General features: G+C 51.2%; 1 protein-coding gene across 1 annotated transcript in view; it reads left to right on the forward strand.

Annotated features, from left to right (window-relative positions):
- The first annotated feature begins 14,076 nt into the window (after window positions 1–14,076).
- Window positions 14,077–17,108, forward strand: part of Pacsin1 (protein kinase C and casein kinase substrate in neurons 1) — a 51,296-nt gene continuing 48,264 nt past the window's right edge. Inside the window, exon 1 of the mRNA XM_021186397.2 lies at window positions 14,077–14,238. The gene's annotated coding sequence lies outside the window, so the exon portion shown is untranslated. The remainder of the gene's footprint in view (window positions 14,239–17,108) is intronic.

A 17,108-nucleotide genomic window follows, 5' to 3' on the forward strand; every position in this document is an offset into this window, starting at 1 on the left:
TCGGAGCAAGCAGGAGCTGTGAGCCTCACGTCGGAGCAAGCAGGAGCTGTGAGCCTCACGTCGGAGCAAGTCTGGAGACCCTCTGGGACTCAAGAGGAGGAACACAGACTGTCTTCTGATGAACAGAGTGGTAGGGAGCATTGCTATTCTCAAAGATTCCAGATCAGGCTGGTGAAGTGGAGAGTGGTGGAGCCTCCTGCCACACTGAGTGGGGGTGGCTTGGACACATGGTGAGGGACAAGGACACACACACATATACATATACATATACACATATACAGAATGCACATACACACATACATATACACACATACACACATATAGACATACAAATACACACACATACACACATATACATACATACATGCACATATATACACACATACACACATACATATACACACAACACATGCATATACACATACACATGCATATACACACATATACACATATACATACATACACACACAAATACATATATACATGCACATATATACACACATACATAAATAACACATATATACATCTACACACATATACACACATGTACGCACATACCTATACATACACACACATATACATATACACATATACATACATTTACACATATACACACATACATACATATACACAAATAAACACATACCTATACATGCACATACACATACACATATACACACATACACACACTCATTTACAATATATTACTTAAAAAAAAAAGATTCCAGTCTAGGCTTGTCCAATCCAGAGCCCATGCAAGTGCCATCTGCATGGTTCAGGACACTTGGCAGTGATGTCACCAAAGGGTGGGGAGGAGGAGTCCCATTGTCCCAGTCCTACCCAGGCAGGCAGTTGCTCAGTGGATCCTAGGGGCCCCAGCACAGGCAGCCAGGGCAGTGGCAAGGAACTAGCTCTCCTCTGCCTCCCACCCCCCTCGCTGTCAGGCCTCCCTGGGCTGGCAGGACATATGGCCCTGCCAGGGGAAGTCAAGCCGGGAGCTTTGCCAGTGAGGGCCAGATGGAGCATCAAGAAATCACAAATCAGCTCACGGACAGCACCATAAATAATCCGCGTGGGTGGCCACAGCCCTGAAGACACATTTCACAGCCCTGGAGTGCTGGAAGCTGGCTCTTTCTGTCTCTGACCTGGAAACTCTCATCTCTCTAACATAACAGCTCCCCGCTACTCACAGAACACGGGCTGAGGGCAGATGAAGTGGGAGACGGACATGTCAGCTCACTTTAAAGGATCTGGGGATGTGGCTCGAGGGGAAGGAAGTGGGGTGTTATGAGGCTTCTGTTGGAAGCCCCCAGAACCACAGAGCCCTATACACTTAGCATGGTGGCTCACACCTGTACCCCAGCATTTGGGCAAGATGGGGAGGGGGATCAGGAATTCTACATCTTTTTGGCAATATATCACATTTTAAAAAACAAATAACAACAAAAACCATAATGTAAACAACCCCCAAAGTGGTTCTTCTTCCCCACCTCGCTGTGACCAGGGCATGGCTGTGGGGGACTAAGCCCAGCTGCCCCCTGAAGCCTTGTCACTGGATGGATAGAGGGCAGTGCGTTCTCCTTTCCTGCCTCAACTCGCCCCCCTCCACCCACCTCAGCGGCAAAGCCAGCCAGGCTGTTGCCATATGGCTGCTCCACTTCTCCAGTCAGAGGAGAAGCTCTCTCTAAACCAGGAACGGGCTCTGAGCCTCTCCCAGATGTCTTCTGTGCCTCGCTTTATCACATCAAGGTGAAGATTAAATGGCTTTGTTTTTTTATTTGTTTGTTTGTTTATTGAGGCAGTGTCTCAGTAGCCCTGTGTAGCCCTGGTTGGTCTGGAACTCACTCCGTAGTCTAGGTTAACTTCCAACTCCAAAAGACGTTTCTTCCTCTGCCTGCCAATGCTTGAACTTACTCTGTAGACCAGGCTGACCCCGAACTCACAGAAAGCCGCCTGCCTCTGCCTCCAGAGTGCTGGGATTAAGGGAGTGGGGCACCATTGCCTGGCTCCCCCACCCCCTTTTTGAGATAGAGTCTCACTCTGTAGGTCATGCTAGCCTGAAACTCACACTATTGCCCAGGCTGGCCATTCTCAAAGAACTCATCACACTTCCGCCTCAGCTTCCCAAGTACTAGGGTGATGGGCCCACTTCACTATGCCTGACCCTGCCTCTGGTCAGGTCCCACATGCGAACCTTCCCTCAGTAAGAAGGGGATTTCTGCGCCTGCGCTCACAGAGGGGAGGAGCCTCACGTGAAGCCGCCCGGGAGATATGAAGAAGCCTCTGGGAGCTTCAGAGCACCGAGCCATCCTCACTTCCGTGTTCATCTCCAATGACATCATTTCATTACGTTGCCCTGAACTCGGAATGTCTTCAGGCTGACTCTCAACCTGCAGCTAGAGTCTGCTGTGGTGGCACAGCCTCCATCTTAGAATTTGGGAGGCTGAGGCAGGAGGATTTTGAATTCTAGGCCAGGGTGGGCTACACCCTAAGGCTCTGTCTCAAAACGAAATAAAACACGTGTGTGCACATGCGCGCACATACACACACATGCATGCACACATAGATGCACACAAGCACACAATGCACCCATACATACATGCACCCATAACTCACACACAGGCACACCTACCACCCCCACCCCTACCCTATCCCCATCCTTCCAGTCCCCACTACACACAAGGTGACCTTTAAAATGAAAGACTTAGCTAGACTTGGTGCCACATGCCTGTAATCCCCAAACTTGGGAGGTGGAAGCAAGAGGGTCAAGGGGCTTGAGGCCAGCTTTCAGTACATAACAAGCTTGAGGTCAGCCTAGACTGCACGAGACTCTGTCCTCCATCCATACAAGTATGAGCCAGGCTCTGAAATCACATGAGATCAGGTGTGTTCAGTGTGGTATGACCACAGACTCAAGAATTCATCTCAAAACTACAACAGAAAATTAGGCCTAGAGGGATTGCTCAACAGTTAAGATCATTGGCTGCTCTTCCAGAGAACCTAAAGTCAATAGCCACACGCACAGGGTAGCTCACAGCCACCTGTAATGATAGTTCCAGGCTATCTGACGCCCTCTTCTGGCCTCTATGGGTACTGCATGCACATGGTGCTCATATGCACATGCAGACAGAACACCCATATACACGAAATTAAAATGAATACTTTTTTTTTTTTTTCAAGACAGGGTTTCTCTGTGTAGCCCTAGCTGTCCTGGAACTCACTTTGTAGACCAGGCTGGCCTCGAACTCAGAAATCCGCCTGCCTCTGCCTCCCGAGTGCTGGGATTAAAGGCAAGCGCCACCACCGCCCAGCGAATACTTTTTAAGAACAAGTTGTTTGCTTGTTTAGAGTGTGTTACATAGGCAGTGGGATTCCCATTTCCTTGCTGTGAGCCTTGGGGGGTGGGGAGGAGCGTGTGGAAAGACTTAGGCTGGGAAACACGGGTCCCATCATGGAGGGATATAGAAGAAGCTGGGGAGGGCAGGGGCCTCCACTTCGGCTGGAGGGTAGGGTTCTGCATGCTGGAGGTCAAGATGGCTCTGCATTTAGCTGTAAATCTTCTGTTCTTGGCCTCTTGAGTCCAGATGGGGCTGAGGACTCAGCTTCAGAACATCTCTGGTTTGGCTGGGTTTGCATCAGCCAGCTTAGGGACAGACATCTTTGTGGGAAAGTACCTTGTGTTCTGAGACTCCAAACACTTGCTGTAGACCGGTCTTCCAGCACTTGGGAGACGATGGCAGGAGAATCAGGAGTTCAGAGTCATCCTTGACACTTAGACACATGAGCTGCCAAGCTCTTAGCTGGAACCAGGAGCCACAGCAATGTTTCGGGCCTGACTCTCATGGACACTTCTTCAGGTAGCCTCACGTGGTGATGCTCGCAGTTACTGCAGGTGGTTCTCATTAAGGGATACTGATTCAAGGTGTCAGGGACCAAGATCATCTCAGGTGCTCACTTAATGTGGTTTCCTGATCTGCAGCAGTTTCTCCAAGGTCAGCGCCAACCATACCAGGCAGTAAGGTGGGGCTCAGGTGCTGGGATGTGTTACATTCTGACCAAGTCTCAGAGCTTTGGAGGGCTGTTGGGGACTCTGTTGTCCTTGAGTCTTCTGCCTTTGCCTCCATGGCTTTTCTTCCTGGTTTGAGTTCAAGATCAGTGGGGGGCAGGGCAGGCTGTGCTCCAAAATGGGGCCCTGCTTCACTCTGCTCATTCTGCTGCAGGTAGGGTCTAATGGACAGGGCGGACTGAGGGACACAGGGCACGCTGCCACTTAGGAGCGCCTTAGGTATTTTGGTCAGAGACCAAGACAGATGCCAGAGATGGTGGAGGAAGTCACCCTTGGCAGAAAACACCAATCATTCCTTCCCAGCCACGCCCCCACTCTGCCTCAACCAGAGAATGAGCCCGGCCTTTAGAAGCAGAGTACCCTGCAGGGAGAGCTGAGCTGTCTGCACCTCTGTCTGTGAGCCTCTCTCCTGCCAGCCGTACCCACAATCCTCTGGTGACCCGCCAAGCTGCCTCTGGCTAGAACTTTTGATTGTTTACTGAGGTCATTTTTATATTGTATCGATGACATCCTGGGACATACAGTGACCTCCCTTATGAAGAACACAGCCCGTTATTCACCCTGTTTTGTCGTTGTTGGGTTTTGTTTTGTTTTGCTTCTGAGGTGGAGTCTCACTACGTAGCCTTGTCTGGAACTAACTGGCTTTGTAGAATGGACTCAGAGAAACCCACCCGCTCTACCACTGGGATCAAAGTCCTGTACCAGCACAGCACACCAGCTCTGCTGTGTTTTGAGATAAGCTCACATCCTAGGCACACATGGTACACAGACACACAAGCAGGCAAAGCACCCACTCACGGACAATAAAACACCACTCCCTCAAGACTGGAGCCTGGGGGAGGTGGTGGTGGCTCAGTCAGTAAGGCGCTTACTGTACGAGCATCAGGACCGAACCCGTGTGAAACTTCCAGGTGTGGTGGCAACATGTGTGTCATCCCTGTGCTGAGGGGACAGACAGAGCCACAAGCCAACCAACCTGGCCCAGGAAGTTAGCTCCGGAGTCAGTGAGACCCCATCACAAGGACTGAAGTGGAAAGTGACAGAGGAGGAAGTCACCCATCATAAGTCTCTGCCCTTCACACACCCATCCACACACCATCCACGACTACATGGAGACTGTACTCATGTGTACACATACACACTCACCCACACTCACTCACTCACCCACACTCACACATACTCACTCATACACACACTTATACACACACATACTCACTCATATACATATATACATACACACACATACATGAGTACACGGAGACTGTATTCATATACATACACTCACATACACACACACACACTCATGCACACACATACATGAATACATATAGACTGTACTCATATGCTCACACACACACACACAGACACATATCTATACACGAGTTCACATAGACTGTACTCATGTGTATACACACACACTCATACACACACACTCACACATATACACATACACACTCTCAAACTCTCTCTCTCTCATGCACACTCATGCATAATTGAGAGCCAAAACAAAAGACCCAAAAGCAGTAAAAAGCAGAGAAGCAGAGAGCAACAGGCTAGAAGGTTCCGTGCTGAGCCCTGAGGCAGTGTCTTCTGTGTAAACCCCATCTTTTTCCAATGGGATTTGATTCTGGAGGAAGAAGCTGGTGATAGCTGTGATTGAGAGAGAGAGAGAGAGAGAGAGAGAGAGAGAGAGAGAGAGAGAGAGAGAGAACTCTACAATTAAACAGGAGAACTGGGCTTGAGACCCACTGATGTCTCCAGACCTCTGGGCAAGTCACTTGTGGTTTGAATATACTTGGCCCAGGAAGTGGCACTATTAGGAGGTATGGCCTTATCAGGAGGTGTGGCCTTGTTGGAGTAGGTGTGTCTCTGTAGGGGTGGGCTTTGAGGTCCTCCTCCTAGCTTCCTGGAAATCGGTCTCTCCTGGTTGCCTTCAAATCAAGATATAGAACTCTCAGCTTTTCCAGCACCATGCCTTCCTGGATGCTGCCATGTTTCTGCCTTGATGATAATGGACTGAACCTCTGAATCTGTAAGCCAGCCCCAATTAAATGTTTGCCTTTATAAGAGTTGCCTTGGTCATGGTGTCTGTGCACAGCAGTAAAACCCTAACTAAGACATCACCCAAGCTTGTAGCCAAGAACAAGGGTGTTCGACCAAATGCGACCTCTGTGGCCATAAGATGCAGGTCTGGAGCAATGGGTTCAACATCAACCCAGACCATTTCCTTATCAAAATAAGGTGGGTTTCAAAGTAGCATTAGGTGTAATGGTTAATCTTTTTCTGGGGGGGGGGAGGAGATGGAGACAAGGTTTCTCTGTGTAGCCCTGGTTGTCCTGGAACTTACTCTGTAGACCAGGTGGTCTTGAACTCACAGAGATCCGCCTGCCTCTGCTTCCTGAGTGCTGGGATTACAGGCATGTGCCACCACACCTGGCAAGACCCTGTCTCAAGTATAATATTGAAAGAAAACAGCACCCGGGAGAGACTGGAGACACAGCTCTGTGGCTGGGATAACACGGTGGGCAGGGCTCTGTGGCCAGGTTGGTAAGGCACATGCTAACATGCAGGAGCCCTGGGCTTGATCCCAGCTCAGTAGAGATGGGGCTGAGGTGTGCACAGCTGTAATCCGTGTGCTGCTGAGGAGAAGCGGGAGGGTCAGAGGGTCCTCAGCACCAGGGCATGTTCAAAGATCTCTTGTGCTACACAAAAGCCCGTGTTAAAGCAGCAAAGTTGGACGAGGAGTGAGTAGGGCAAAGCCCTGGTGGGTCTACTTCCAGGTCCCTTAACTAAAACCAGAGGACCCAGGCTGGACATGGGAGTGCCACCCAAAAGGCATGGCAACAGAGTGAGGGACATTAGACAGAGACACCTGCATCAGGAACGGCGGTGCATGCCTTTGATCCCAGCACTAGGGAGACTGAGGTAGGCAGAGCTCTGTGAGTTCAAGGCCAGCCTGGTCTATATAGTGAGTTCCAGAACAGCCAGGGCTACATAGAGAATCCCAGAAGAGGGCATCAGATCTCATTACGGATGGTTGTGAGCCACCATATGGTTGCTGGGATTTGAACACAGGACCTTTGGAAGAATAGTCAGTGCTCTTACCCACTGCGCCATCTCTCCAGAACCCCCACCCCCCGTTTTTTTGTTGTTGTTGTTTTTGTTGTTTTTGTTTTTAAGAGGCTCAACAGTACATAGATTTGTATCCACCCGGAGCTGGTACAACAAATGTGTTCTCACTGCCAATACACTCCATGTGGCTTCAGGCCCAAGGCAATAGATTCAGCTGACCCTGGGTTGAAACCACAAGCCAAAAGAAACCCCTTCTCCTTTGAAATGGGTCCTCTCAGGTGTTTGTCACAGTGAGGAAAGGCTAACAAACTGTAGTAAGAGGTTAGCCGTGCACCAAAGCCTTGGAACGCGGCAGAAACAACACCCTGTCTGGGACATCCTTCCTGAACTATGACTATTTTGTTTTGTCTGATTCTTTGAGGCAAGGTGTTGCTCTATAGCCCAAACTTACTTGAAACCCTTGATCTTCCTGTCCCAGTGTCTTGAGCTCTAAGATTTCAGGTGTGCATCACCATGTCAACTCCAAGTGTTAAGGTTAAGAGCACATGAGAGTGAGAGTGGAGCGGCTAAGCAGCTAAGGGTGCTTGCAGCCAAGCTTAGCGACCTGAGTTTGATCTCCCGGACCCCTATGGTGGATGGTGAGACCCAATTCTCAAAAGTTGGCCTCTGAGCTTGGCAGTGGTGGTGCATGCCTTTAATCCCAGCACTCGGGAGGCAGAGGCAGGCGGATTTCTGAGTTCGAGGCCAGCCTGATCTACAAAGTGAGTTCCAGGACAGCCAAGGCTACACAGAGAAACCCTGTCTCGAAAAACAAAAAAAACAAAAAACAAAAAAAAAAAAAAAAAAAAAACAAAAAAAAAAAAAAAAAAAAAAAAAAAAAAAAAAAAAAAAAAAACCAAAAACAAAAAAAGTTGGCCTCTGACTTCTATATACCCCACTACCCCTCCCTGACACAAATAAATAAATAACTTAAGGAAAGAATAAAATAGTAAGTAAGGGTAAAGGTGCTTGCTGCCTGAGGGACCTGCGTTTGAATTCAGCAGACCCCATAAAGTTAGATAGAGAACCAACTCTATGATATTGTCCTCTGACCCCGCCCCCAACACACACTGATAATAATAAAAATAATTAAAAAAAACCAATAGGGGCTGAAGAGCTGGCTCAGAGGTTAAGAGCACACACTGCTCTTGCAGAGGACCAGGACACAGTTCCCAGCACCAAGTGGTGGCTCACAACTGTAACAGCTCCAGTGGGGTAGAGCGCTGTCACTGGGGCAGTGGAGGCAGGAGGATGAGAGGTTTAACGCTATCCTCAGCTGCATAGTGAGTACAGGCAGTCTGGGCTACTACCTAAGACCTTGACTAAAAAAATCTAAACCCAAACCAAACAGGAATTCCGCTTGTAGTTAAGGTACTGTACCACTAGGTGGCGAGAGCGTCCAGGCCATAGCCACAGGACCGCAGCGACGTCGAGCCCTCTGGTTTGAAGTAAGCACCTAGTCCAGTCTGCTTTTTCTTTTTAGCCTCAGTCCTGCCTGGATCGGATTCGCAGCTCCAATGCTTTCCAGCTGTGTGACATCACACAGGCTACCTAACCTCTCTGGCCTCCATAGCCTAGCCTGTAACATGATGGTCAGTAATCACAGCGTCCCCATGGTTCCTATGTCTCAAATTCAGAAAGAACCTGGTACAGGGGCGGCTGTGTTTGTTTGTGTGTCCTGGGTAAACTGTCTCCAGGGTCCTAAATCTGGGCACCTCTAAAGGTTAACGGTTTCATGCAGGAGGTGTGGTTTCTAGCCGTGAGTCAGAGGCAGAGAAACCATCGCAAGGCTCATGACATCTGGTCTCAGGGTCCAAGATGCGGCTGGCAATCGTCCCTGTCCACCAGGCAGGTGACTGTCACTGTCCGAGAGCTTGAAGCGAGCTGACTGCGGCATGAGGAGAGAGAACCGAAAGGCTGTCCCTCAGCACTGCCCATTCCCACGTCAGGTTGCTGAAAGGGAGCGCAGAAAATAAAACCCTGTCCTAGGTAGCCTAGACCCAGCCAGACTCCCGGATCCATCTTGCCCAGCCTCCAAACAGGCTGCGCAAGATCAGAGCGGCAGCGACCAGATCAGAGCTCAGAGATCTGTTTATAGCCCCAGCTCTGTCACAGACGTGCTGTGTGACTTGGAACGAGCCTCTTTCACTCTCTGGGCTTCAGAATTCCATCTACCCACAGTGGGATAGATCCCTAGCCTTCCTTTTCAAGCTGGGGAAAGAACAGGTGTGGTTGGCCTGGAGGTGTGGCGCGGTCAGACAGTGCCTGTTGAGCATGCGCAGAAGGCTAGGCAAGTAAAGGTGCTTGCTGCAGAAGCCTGGTGGCCTGAGTTCAATCCCAGGTCCTGGAGGAAGAACACTGTTTCCCAGAAGTTATCTTCTCACCTCCATCCACGCACCGTGGCACTTGTGCTCAAACACACATATCATGCTTGCAGGGCACACACACACTAATAATAATAATAATAATAATAATAGATAATTGTTAGCCAATATGGTGCCACATGCCTTTAATGCCAGCACTTGGAAGGCAGAAGCAGGCAGATTTCTGAGTTCGAGGCCAGCCTGGTCTACAGAGTGAATTCCAGGGCAGCCAGGACTACACAAAGAAACCCTGTCTGGAAAAATAAAAAACAAAAACAAACAAACAAACAACCCAAAACACAAAAACCAACAACAACAAAATCGCAAACTGGGCATGGTGGTGCATGCTTGCAATCCCAGCACTGTGGAGCGAGGGTAAGGGTCAGAAGTTGTACCTCACCTGTAACGGCTCAAGACCACCATAGAAAGATACACGTGACTGCCTGAGGGAGAGAAAGAGAACTCAAAAACAGCTCTCCTTCCTCCCCCTCCCCCTAAGCCTTTTTTTTTTTTTTTTTCCTGTACGGAAGACAGGGCAACTGGAGTCTCCCTTTTTTTTTTTTTTTTTTTTTTAATATTTTTTTTATTACGTATTTTCCTCAATTACATTTCCAATGCTATCCCAAAAGTCCCCCACACCCTCCCACCTGGAGTCTCTCTTCTACCCGGCCCCCTCTTCCAGGCCCAACACGCAGTATCAATTACCAATCCATTATTCATTCATTGATTTATTTATTCCAGCGCCTTTCAGTGCTGGCCTGCCTTTCTGTCCCTACGCCTTTTGTGTTTCGCTGGCATCTGCAAACCCCTCAGGACCAGCGCTGGCTTCCTTCTGCGTGGCCCAGAGTCTGAGGGAGGATGGACCAAGGGAGGCTCAGGGCTCTGGGTGGGAAGGACAGCCCCATGGAAGCATACAGGGGTCAGATCTCCACGGGGCTGAGAGAACGTGAGGCCAGGACACGAGAGACGTGGGAAAGGCTCAGAACAGGAAGAGTTGCTGTGCCGGAAACGGAGGGCATCTGTATTGAAGCAGAGGCACAAACCGGGAGGGAGGGTGGGGGAGGTACGCGGAACAGGAAGGGGTGGGGGTGGGGCCCAAAGCAGGAAGGTGGGTTAGGTTCACCTTGGACAGACAAGCAGGAGGTCTGCAATTAGAACGTCTACAAGGAAGCTGGTCTAAATTGGGAAGTGTGGGCATCCCGCTTCAGTTCCCGAAACTTTATTTTAGGTTACACAGTGTGTGTGTGTGTGTGTGTGTGTGTGTGTGTGTGTGTGCATGTGTTCTGAATTCAACCCCAGCCACACGTCAGCTCTGCACAGAGAGCCCCTGGCTGCCTTCTGTCTTTACCCTCTCCCCTCTCTACTTTTGTTTGTTTGGTCTTTAAAAGAGACTGCTTTGTTTTTTAAGGCATGTGTGTCTACGCAGGAGTCTGCCCACATGGGTGCAGGTGTCTAATGAGGCCTGCAGAGGGCGTGAGGATGCTCTTGAGTTGAAGTTACAGACAGGTGTGAGCTGCTCCATGTGGGCGCTGGCAACCAAAATTAGGGCGTCTAGGAGAGCAGTAAGTTATCTTAACCACTAAGCCTCTCTTTGTTTGTTTGTTTTGTTCTGTTTACAAGACAGGGTTTCTCTGTGTATCCCTGGCTGTCCTGGAACTCACTCTGTAGACCAGGCTGGGCTCAAACTCAGAAATCTGCCTGCCTCTGCCTCCCGAGTGCTGGAATGAAAGCCATATACCACCCTAGCGACCTCCTGTTGGATTTTTCAAGAGGCCCAAGATGACCACAGACTCACTGTGTGGTGGAGGATGACCCGTCCTCCAGCCTCCACTTCTGGAAGCTGGGGTTACTACAGTCCTGAACCACTGTCACCAGCTATGTGCTGGGGCCCAGGGCTTTGGGTATGCTCAGCAAGCACTCGGCTGAGTCATGTTCTGAACACCCTCCCGGTCTCCTGATGGACCTACAGCTCTGTGAAGGCTGTGCTTTCTCCCAGCCTCCGGCTTCTCTTCTCCACTGTATCATAGCCTTCTATCCCCTGAGCACTCACTTAGAACTCTTTTCAACCCTCCAAATGTCTGACCGTCTAGGGATATATCCTGTCTGGGAAGTCTGGTGCTGTGGACTCCGCTGGCTTTTTTCTTAAAAGTATCATCATCTTCACCATCACCACCACCACCACCACCATCATCATCATCATCGATACCCCTCCTCTGCCTTCTCAGCCCTCACACACACACCCAGTCCTCAGGGCTCCAATTTGTCTCCATGAAAATACTTTACTGTCTAGCTTGGCAGATGCATGACAATGGTGGGGGGGGGCGCGGGGGGTGTGTGGGCAGACTTTTCTAGCCTTTCCCTCTTCACACCTCTGTGAGAACCTCTGTGAGGAATCAGCCTTTTGGTGTGAAAACACTTCTGCCATAAGGGGTGCATTTGCACAGCCCTGGGAGAGAGGACTGGCTACTCAGACCTTTGTGGTTATAAAGATGGGGGCCACTTCCCCCTCACCTTTTAGGTTCCGAGCAGCAGGTGAGATACTCCACCTCCCGTGTCTGGTTCCAGCATCCCACCTGGCGAGTGTAACCACCACCACCATTGAAACGATGAACAGAGCCCTGAGTGTGTCCGTGGCTCCCCTACACCCCAGCCACTCCACCAACAGCTTGTCACACGGTTATCAAGATAAGGCGACTGAGTCAGAATGTTCCCCAAACAGCTGTCCTACCCGTGTGAGCCTCACAGCCTTGTCTGGGGCTGATGGTAAACTCCAGGTTGGGGTGTGGGGAAATAGGAATCAATCGGGGTACTCAGGCAGGCCTGGAGGGTGGGCCTCATTAGCCCCAGGCTACCGTATCAGCCATCTGTCTAACCTGGATTTCAGCTCTCCTTCAGCACCACGAGAAAACCTTTCCGGACAGCTCTGCCCAGAGCTCTCAACCTTCCGTGGAACACCAGCCACTATGGTGGCTAATCTGGACTTGATTGGATCTGGAAAGAAGTAAGAGACTCCGGGTAAGCGTGGAGGGCATTTCAGGGAAGGACTGACTGAGGGGAAAAGAGACTCTCTGGTGGTGGGCGGTACCTCCTTGGGGTGGCGTGACGTAAGAAGTCGGGGGGTGGGGCACCGTGCCCTTGGCTTGCCCACCTTTGCTTCATGCTGGTGAATGCATCTGCTCCGGTGCGGCTGCGGCCGCTGCAACCAGAACCCCACGTTTCAACCTTCCAAAGTCCCCCAAAGGCCTCTGATGACTCCCGGGCCTCTTCGGCAATCCTCCACGCATTCAGTGCCACACTGGGACTCCTGAGGAACCCGGTGTCCCAGGGCAGCTGCAGGATTCTCAGCCTGTCCTGCCTGCAGAGGCTTGTATTGTTTAAGCCGATCTGATAAGCCCCTTCGTAAAGTAAGAGTCATCCATTCTATCCCTCGGTTCCCTGACTAATAATACTTGACTGTCTGGTCCTACCCTAGATGAGATGCTGCCTGGTGATGTCTTGGTGATGTCTTCTTCTATACTCTAATAATATAGCTTGAGGATTAGAGAGATGGCTCAGCGGTTAAGAGCACTGACTGCTCTTCCGAAGGTCCTGAGTTCAAATCCCAGCAACTACATGGTGGCTCACAACGGGATCTGATGTCCTCTTCTGGTGTATCTGAAGACAGCTACCGTGTACTTATACATAATAAATAAATAAATCTTAAAAACAAAGCAACAATATAGCTTGAAACTAGTGTCCATGGAATTCTTAGCAAATGAACGAACACTGTATGCAGGCATTCCTCTGGGCTCCTGAACTGGTGAACTTCAGAGCTCACGGTGAGCCTCACCACCAGGGGTTCAGGAAGACTTCCTTCTGAGAACCCTGTCAACATCCAGTGTCTCTCAAGGTAGGGAGGGGCAGAGGTGGGCAGTTTTCGCCTCCTGGTCTTCCTTCTCTGGTTTGTGCCACGCTCTGGACACATTGAATGAATTCTCTGCTCTTCTGTGTCAGGCCCCACTCCCTGGAGCAGCAGTCCGGCTCCTGGAAGCAGTTAGAATACAAGGCAGCAGCTGTGTGTCTCCATTTGGATCCCCAAGTCCCAGGGAATCTCCAAAAAGGCCTCCAGCTAGCTTTGCTGACAGCCAGCTGAGGTGAACTGGCCTGAGGATCCACACAGGCCTTCTTGGCAGAGCTGAGTGTGGGAGTGGACCATGGGATAGGGCAGAGGAGAGCATCCTCACTATTTGGCCAATCTTAAGTTATCCTGTTCTCCATGAACCCAACACACACGGATAGGGAGGGGGTCATCACACCAGGGTTATACTGCAAACCCCTATCCTGCGTGCACCCCCACATGAGAAGCAGGGATTAGGAGCGCGCAGGAACCACACACACCGAGCTGGGGAGCAGGCGGCCGGGCGGGCGCGGCCTCCGGGTACCGCGGCGCTGCCACCTGCGCAGCCACCGCGCCGCCATTGGCTAGCGGAGAAGCCGCTCTAATCCGCGCCGCCTCCGCCCCCGCGCGGCGCTGCGCTCCGCGGAGTCTCTGACCTTCCTCCTTCCCGCAGCCCCTGAGAGACGCGCGGCGGTCGCGCCAGTCTTCTCCTCCTCCTTTTCCTCCTCCTCCCCCGGGAAGCCGGCCGGGCTTGAGGCTGGGCCGCCGCTGCCCGCTTTGCCACCCGCCCCGCTGATGGTGTCCGGTGCTCCGGCGCCCAGGTAGGGGCTCTAGAGCGTGGAGAGAGCGCGGGTTTGGGGGTGGGGGTGGGGTAGTGTTGGGGGTTCGGGGAGTCCAGGGCTCCAGTGCGGGATGCAGATGCCCAGCGTATGATGGCGTTGGATACAGCCGAGGGCAGGTATCTGGGGAGAGGTAGGCGCGCGCCCCCAGATGCTCTTGGCTTGACCCAGCCAGTGCCAGAATGGCCCCTTGAGGATACTAAGGGGGAGGCCTCTACCCTGGGGAAAGGGGGAGGAAACACGATCGTTGGGAAGCTGGGGCCTGCCCGCCCCCCGGTGTTGTATGTTTTTCTGGGGCCAGCTGGGATGGGTGGGCCGATGCCAGCTTGGTGCGTATGTTATTTCTGGATCAGAGTGGGCTGGGGAGAAGCACAGGCGGCGATGTCTGGTTTAGATTACAGGTACTTCCTTCTTTGCTTCCGACCCCTCCCCCCACCAGCTGGGGGTGGGAGGTGGAAGGAGAGAGGAGGTGGCGATGCTGAGGGCCCCCGCAGATGCTGCAGAATCCTCTCTGCGCCAGCCACACCGCCTTCTCCCTCCACCAACCTCAGCCCATTTGGTCACGGTTGGGGCGCTCTCCCGGTTGTGTTCACCTTTCAGGAGGCTGTGGAAAGGTTAAAGGGTCATTAATGTGTCTGCGACACAGTGGCAAACCCCAGAGCTTGGCTAGACTCAGCTTCAAACCCCCGATTTTTAAGTTCCAGCCTTGCCCCTACCCCCACCTCCCCCAAGCACAGCTCTGCAGCCTGGGGGGAACTTAAACATGAGGCACCTTCTTTTTCTAGGCACAACCAGAAATAGCCCATTGTCAGGGCCCAGCACAGCTGGGGTGCAGATTGCCAGTGGTCTGGGAAGCTCTGCCCGCAGCCTGGTTTTCTTATCAGATGTTTGCCTGGTTACTCAGATCACCCTTTCTAAGCGGCTTCCTGGCACCCCAGGGGAGAGGTCACCTCTGGCCCCACGTTCTTGAACCCTGTCAACCGGGAGGTTACTTTTGTCTGGCCTGTCCCCCTCTAAACCAAAGGGCCTTCAGGCTAAGAATCTGACTTGCCTCTGTCATTGTCAGTGTCTGAGAAGGGCTCCTCACTGAAGAAATGTTTTCACTATGAACAAACGAATGAATGAATGAATGAATGAATGAACGAATGAATGAATGAATATGTAAACTTTGGGCAATAGCTACCAAGCTGGAAAATGGAGGGGAACCCCTTTGGTCTTTCTATTCCCTGGGACCAAAGAGCCACCAAGAAACTCCTTTAAGCCTGGGGTTGAATGTCAGCTGTGACTATTGGTGGGGCTTCTGTCCTGTTGGTTCCTGACTGACTTGTTGGCCCCCTGTGTCCCCGGGGAGCCTGGCCCTTTGCTTAAGGCCTTCCTTTCTTCAAGCGTCTTCGTTGGTGATTTCTCCTCCAGTGCTACATCTCAACTGTAACAAGACAATCTGGGTCAGCTTTCAGGGCTGGGAGGGCCCCAGCCGGGCTGTTCTAGGTCTTTGGGGTCTTATGAGTAAACTGTGTTTGTAAAAGGTGACATGGGCCCTGGCAGAGAGCCCTTTTGACTTGCCTTGTTCCTTTGACAGGCGCACAGCTCTCCCTGAGTAGGGCTGTACCACCCTGCCAGTCAGCTGACTCCTCTTCCTCCCTCTCTTGCTTCCCATCGCTCTGAATTCTCACTCTCGATCAGTTCCTCAGCAAAGCCACCCTGCTCTCGCCTGCCAGCCTTCCAAAGCTTCCATGCCCATGGCCCTTGCCCCATCTTGCTCCTCTCCCCAGACCCGTTGCCCCAGTCTTTGAGTGACATCTTCCCTGGGTTATGGAGACAGTCGAAGGATGAAGGTGTGTCTTGGTCTGGTGACCCCCCCTTAAGGCCTGACACAGAGAGACCTTTACTTGTGGGAAGTGTGACGTAGTGAGTCATTTGAAAGGTTCTACCGCAGGAGATGCTTGCATCCCTGGCAGGATTGAGTGGCAGTGGGAGACTCACGGAAGAAGAGCAGCTTCTGGGGGTCTGTCAGGGCAGGAAGGACAGGAAGGACCAATGGGGAAGGAGCTCACTGATTGGGGGTCCTCCCCACAGAAGCAAGAAGAGGACAGGAGGGAATGACTGTGCTGAGGAGATGAGGGACAGGCTCCAGCCGAGGGCCTGGAACATTCTATGACAAGCACTTTCTGCTGAGCTATGATACCCCTAGCCCCTCACTGAGGGATTCTAGGCCAGGTTGTTTCTTCTGTGATATATGGTGCCAGCCCTTAGTTTTACATTTAAATTTTTGTTTTGTGTTTTACATTTCTACTACTACTATTATTATTATTACACTGTTTTGTTTTGTCTTGTTTTGTTTGAGACAGGGTTTCTCTGTGTAGCCCTGGCTATCTTAGAACTCACTCTGTAGACCAGCTTGGTCTTTTTTTTTCTTTTTTAAGATTTATTTATTTATTTAATGTATGTGAGTACACTGTCACTGTCTTTAGACAACCACAAGAGGGCTTTGGATCCCATTAGAAATGGTTGTGAGCCACCATGTGGGTGCTGGGATTTGAACTCAGGTCCTCTGGAAGAGCAGACAGTGCTCTTAACCACTGAGCCATCTCTCCAGTCCCCCCCCACCACACCTTTTTTTTTTTTTTTTTTTTTTTTTTTTTAAAAAAGACCAGTTTGGTCTTGAACTCACCAGAGTGGTGGGATCAAAGACATGTGCCCCCACCACCCTGCTTAGTAGATTTTTTTTTTTTTTTGAGACAGGGTCTCACTCACTATGTAGCTCACTGGCCTGGAACTCACTCAGTAGACCAGGGTAGCCTCAATCCCACAGAGATCCACCTGCCTCTGCCTCTGCCTCTGCCTCTCTGCCT

This window comes from Mus caroli, chromosome 17, assembly GCF_900094665.2.
Source record: "Mus caroli chromosome 17, CAROLI_EIJ_v1.1, whole genome shotgun sequence".
In the NCBI taxonomy this organism is placed as follows: Eukaryota; Metazoa; Chordata; class Mammalia; order Rodentia; family Muridae; genus Mus; species Mus caroli.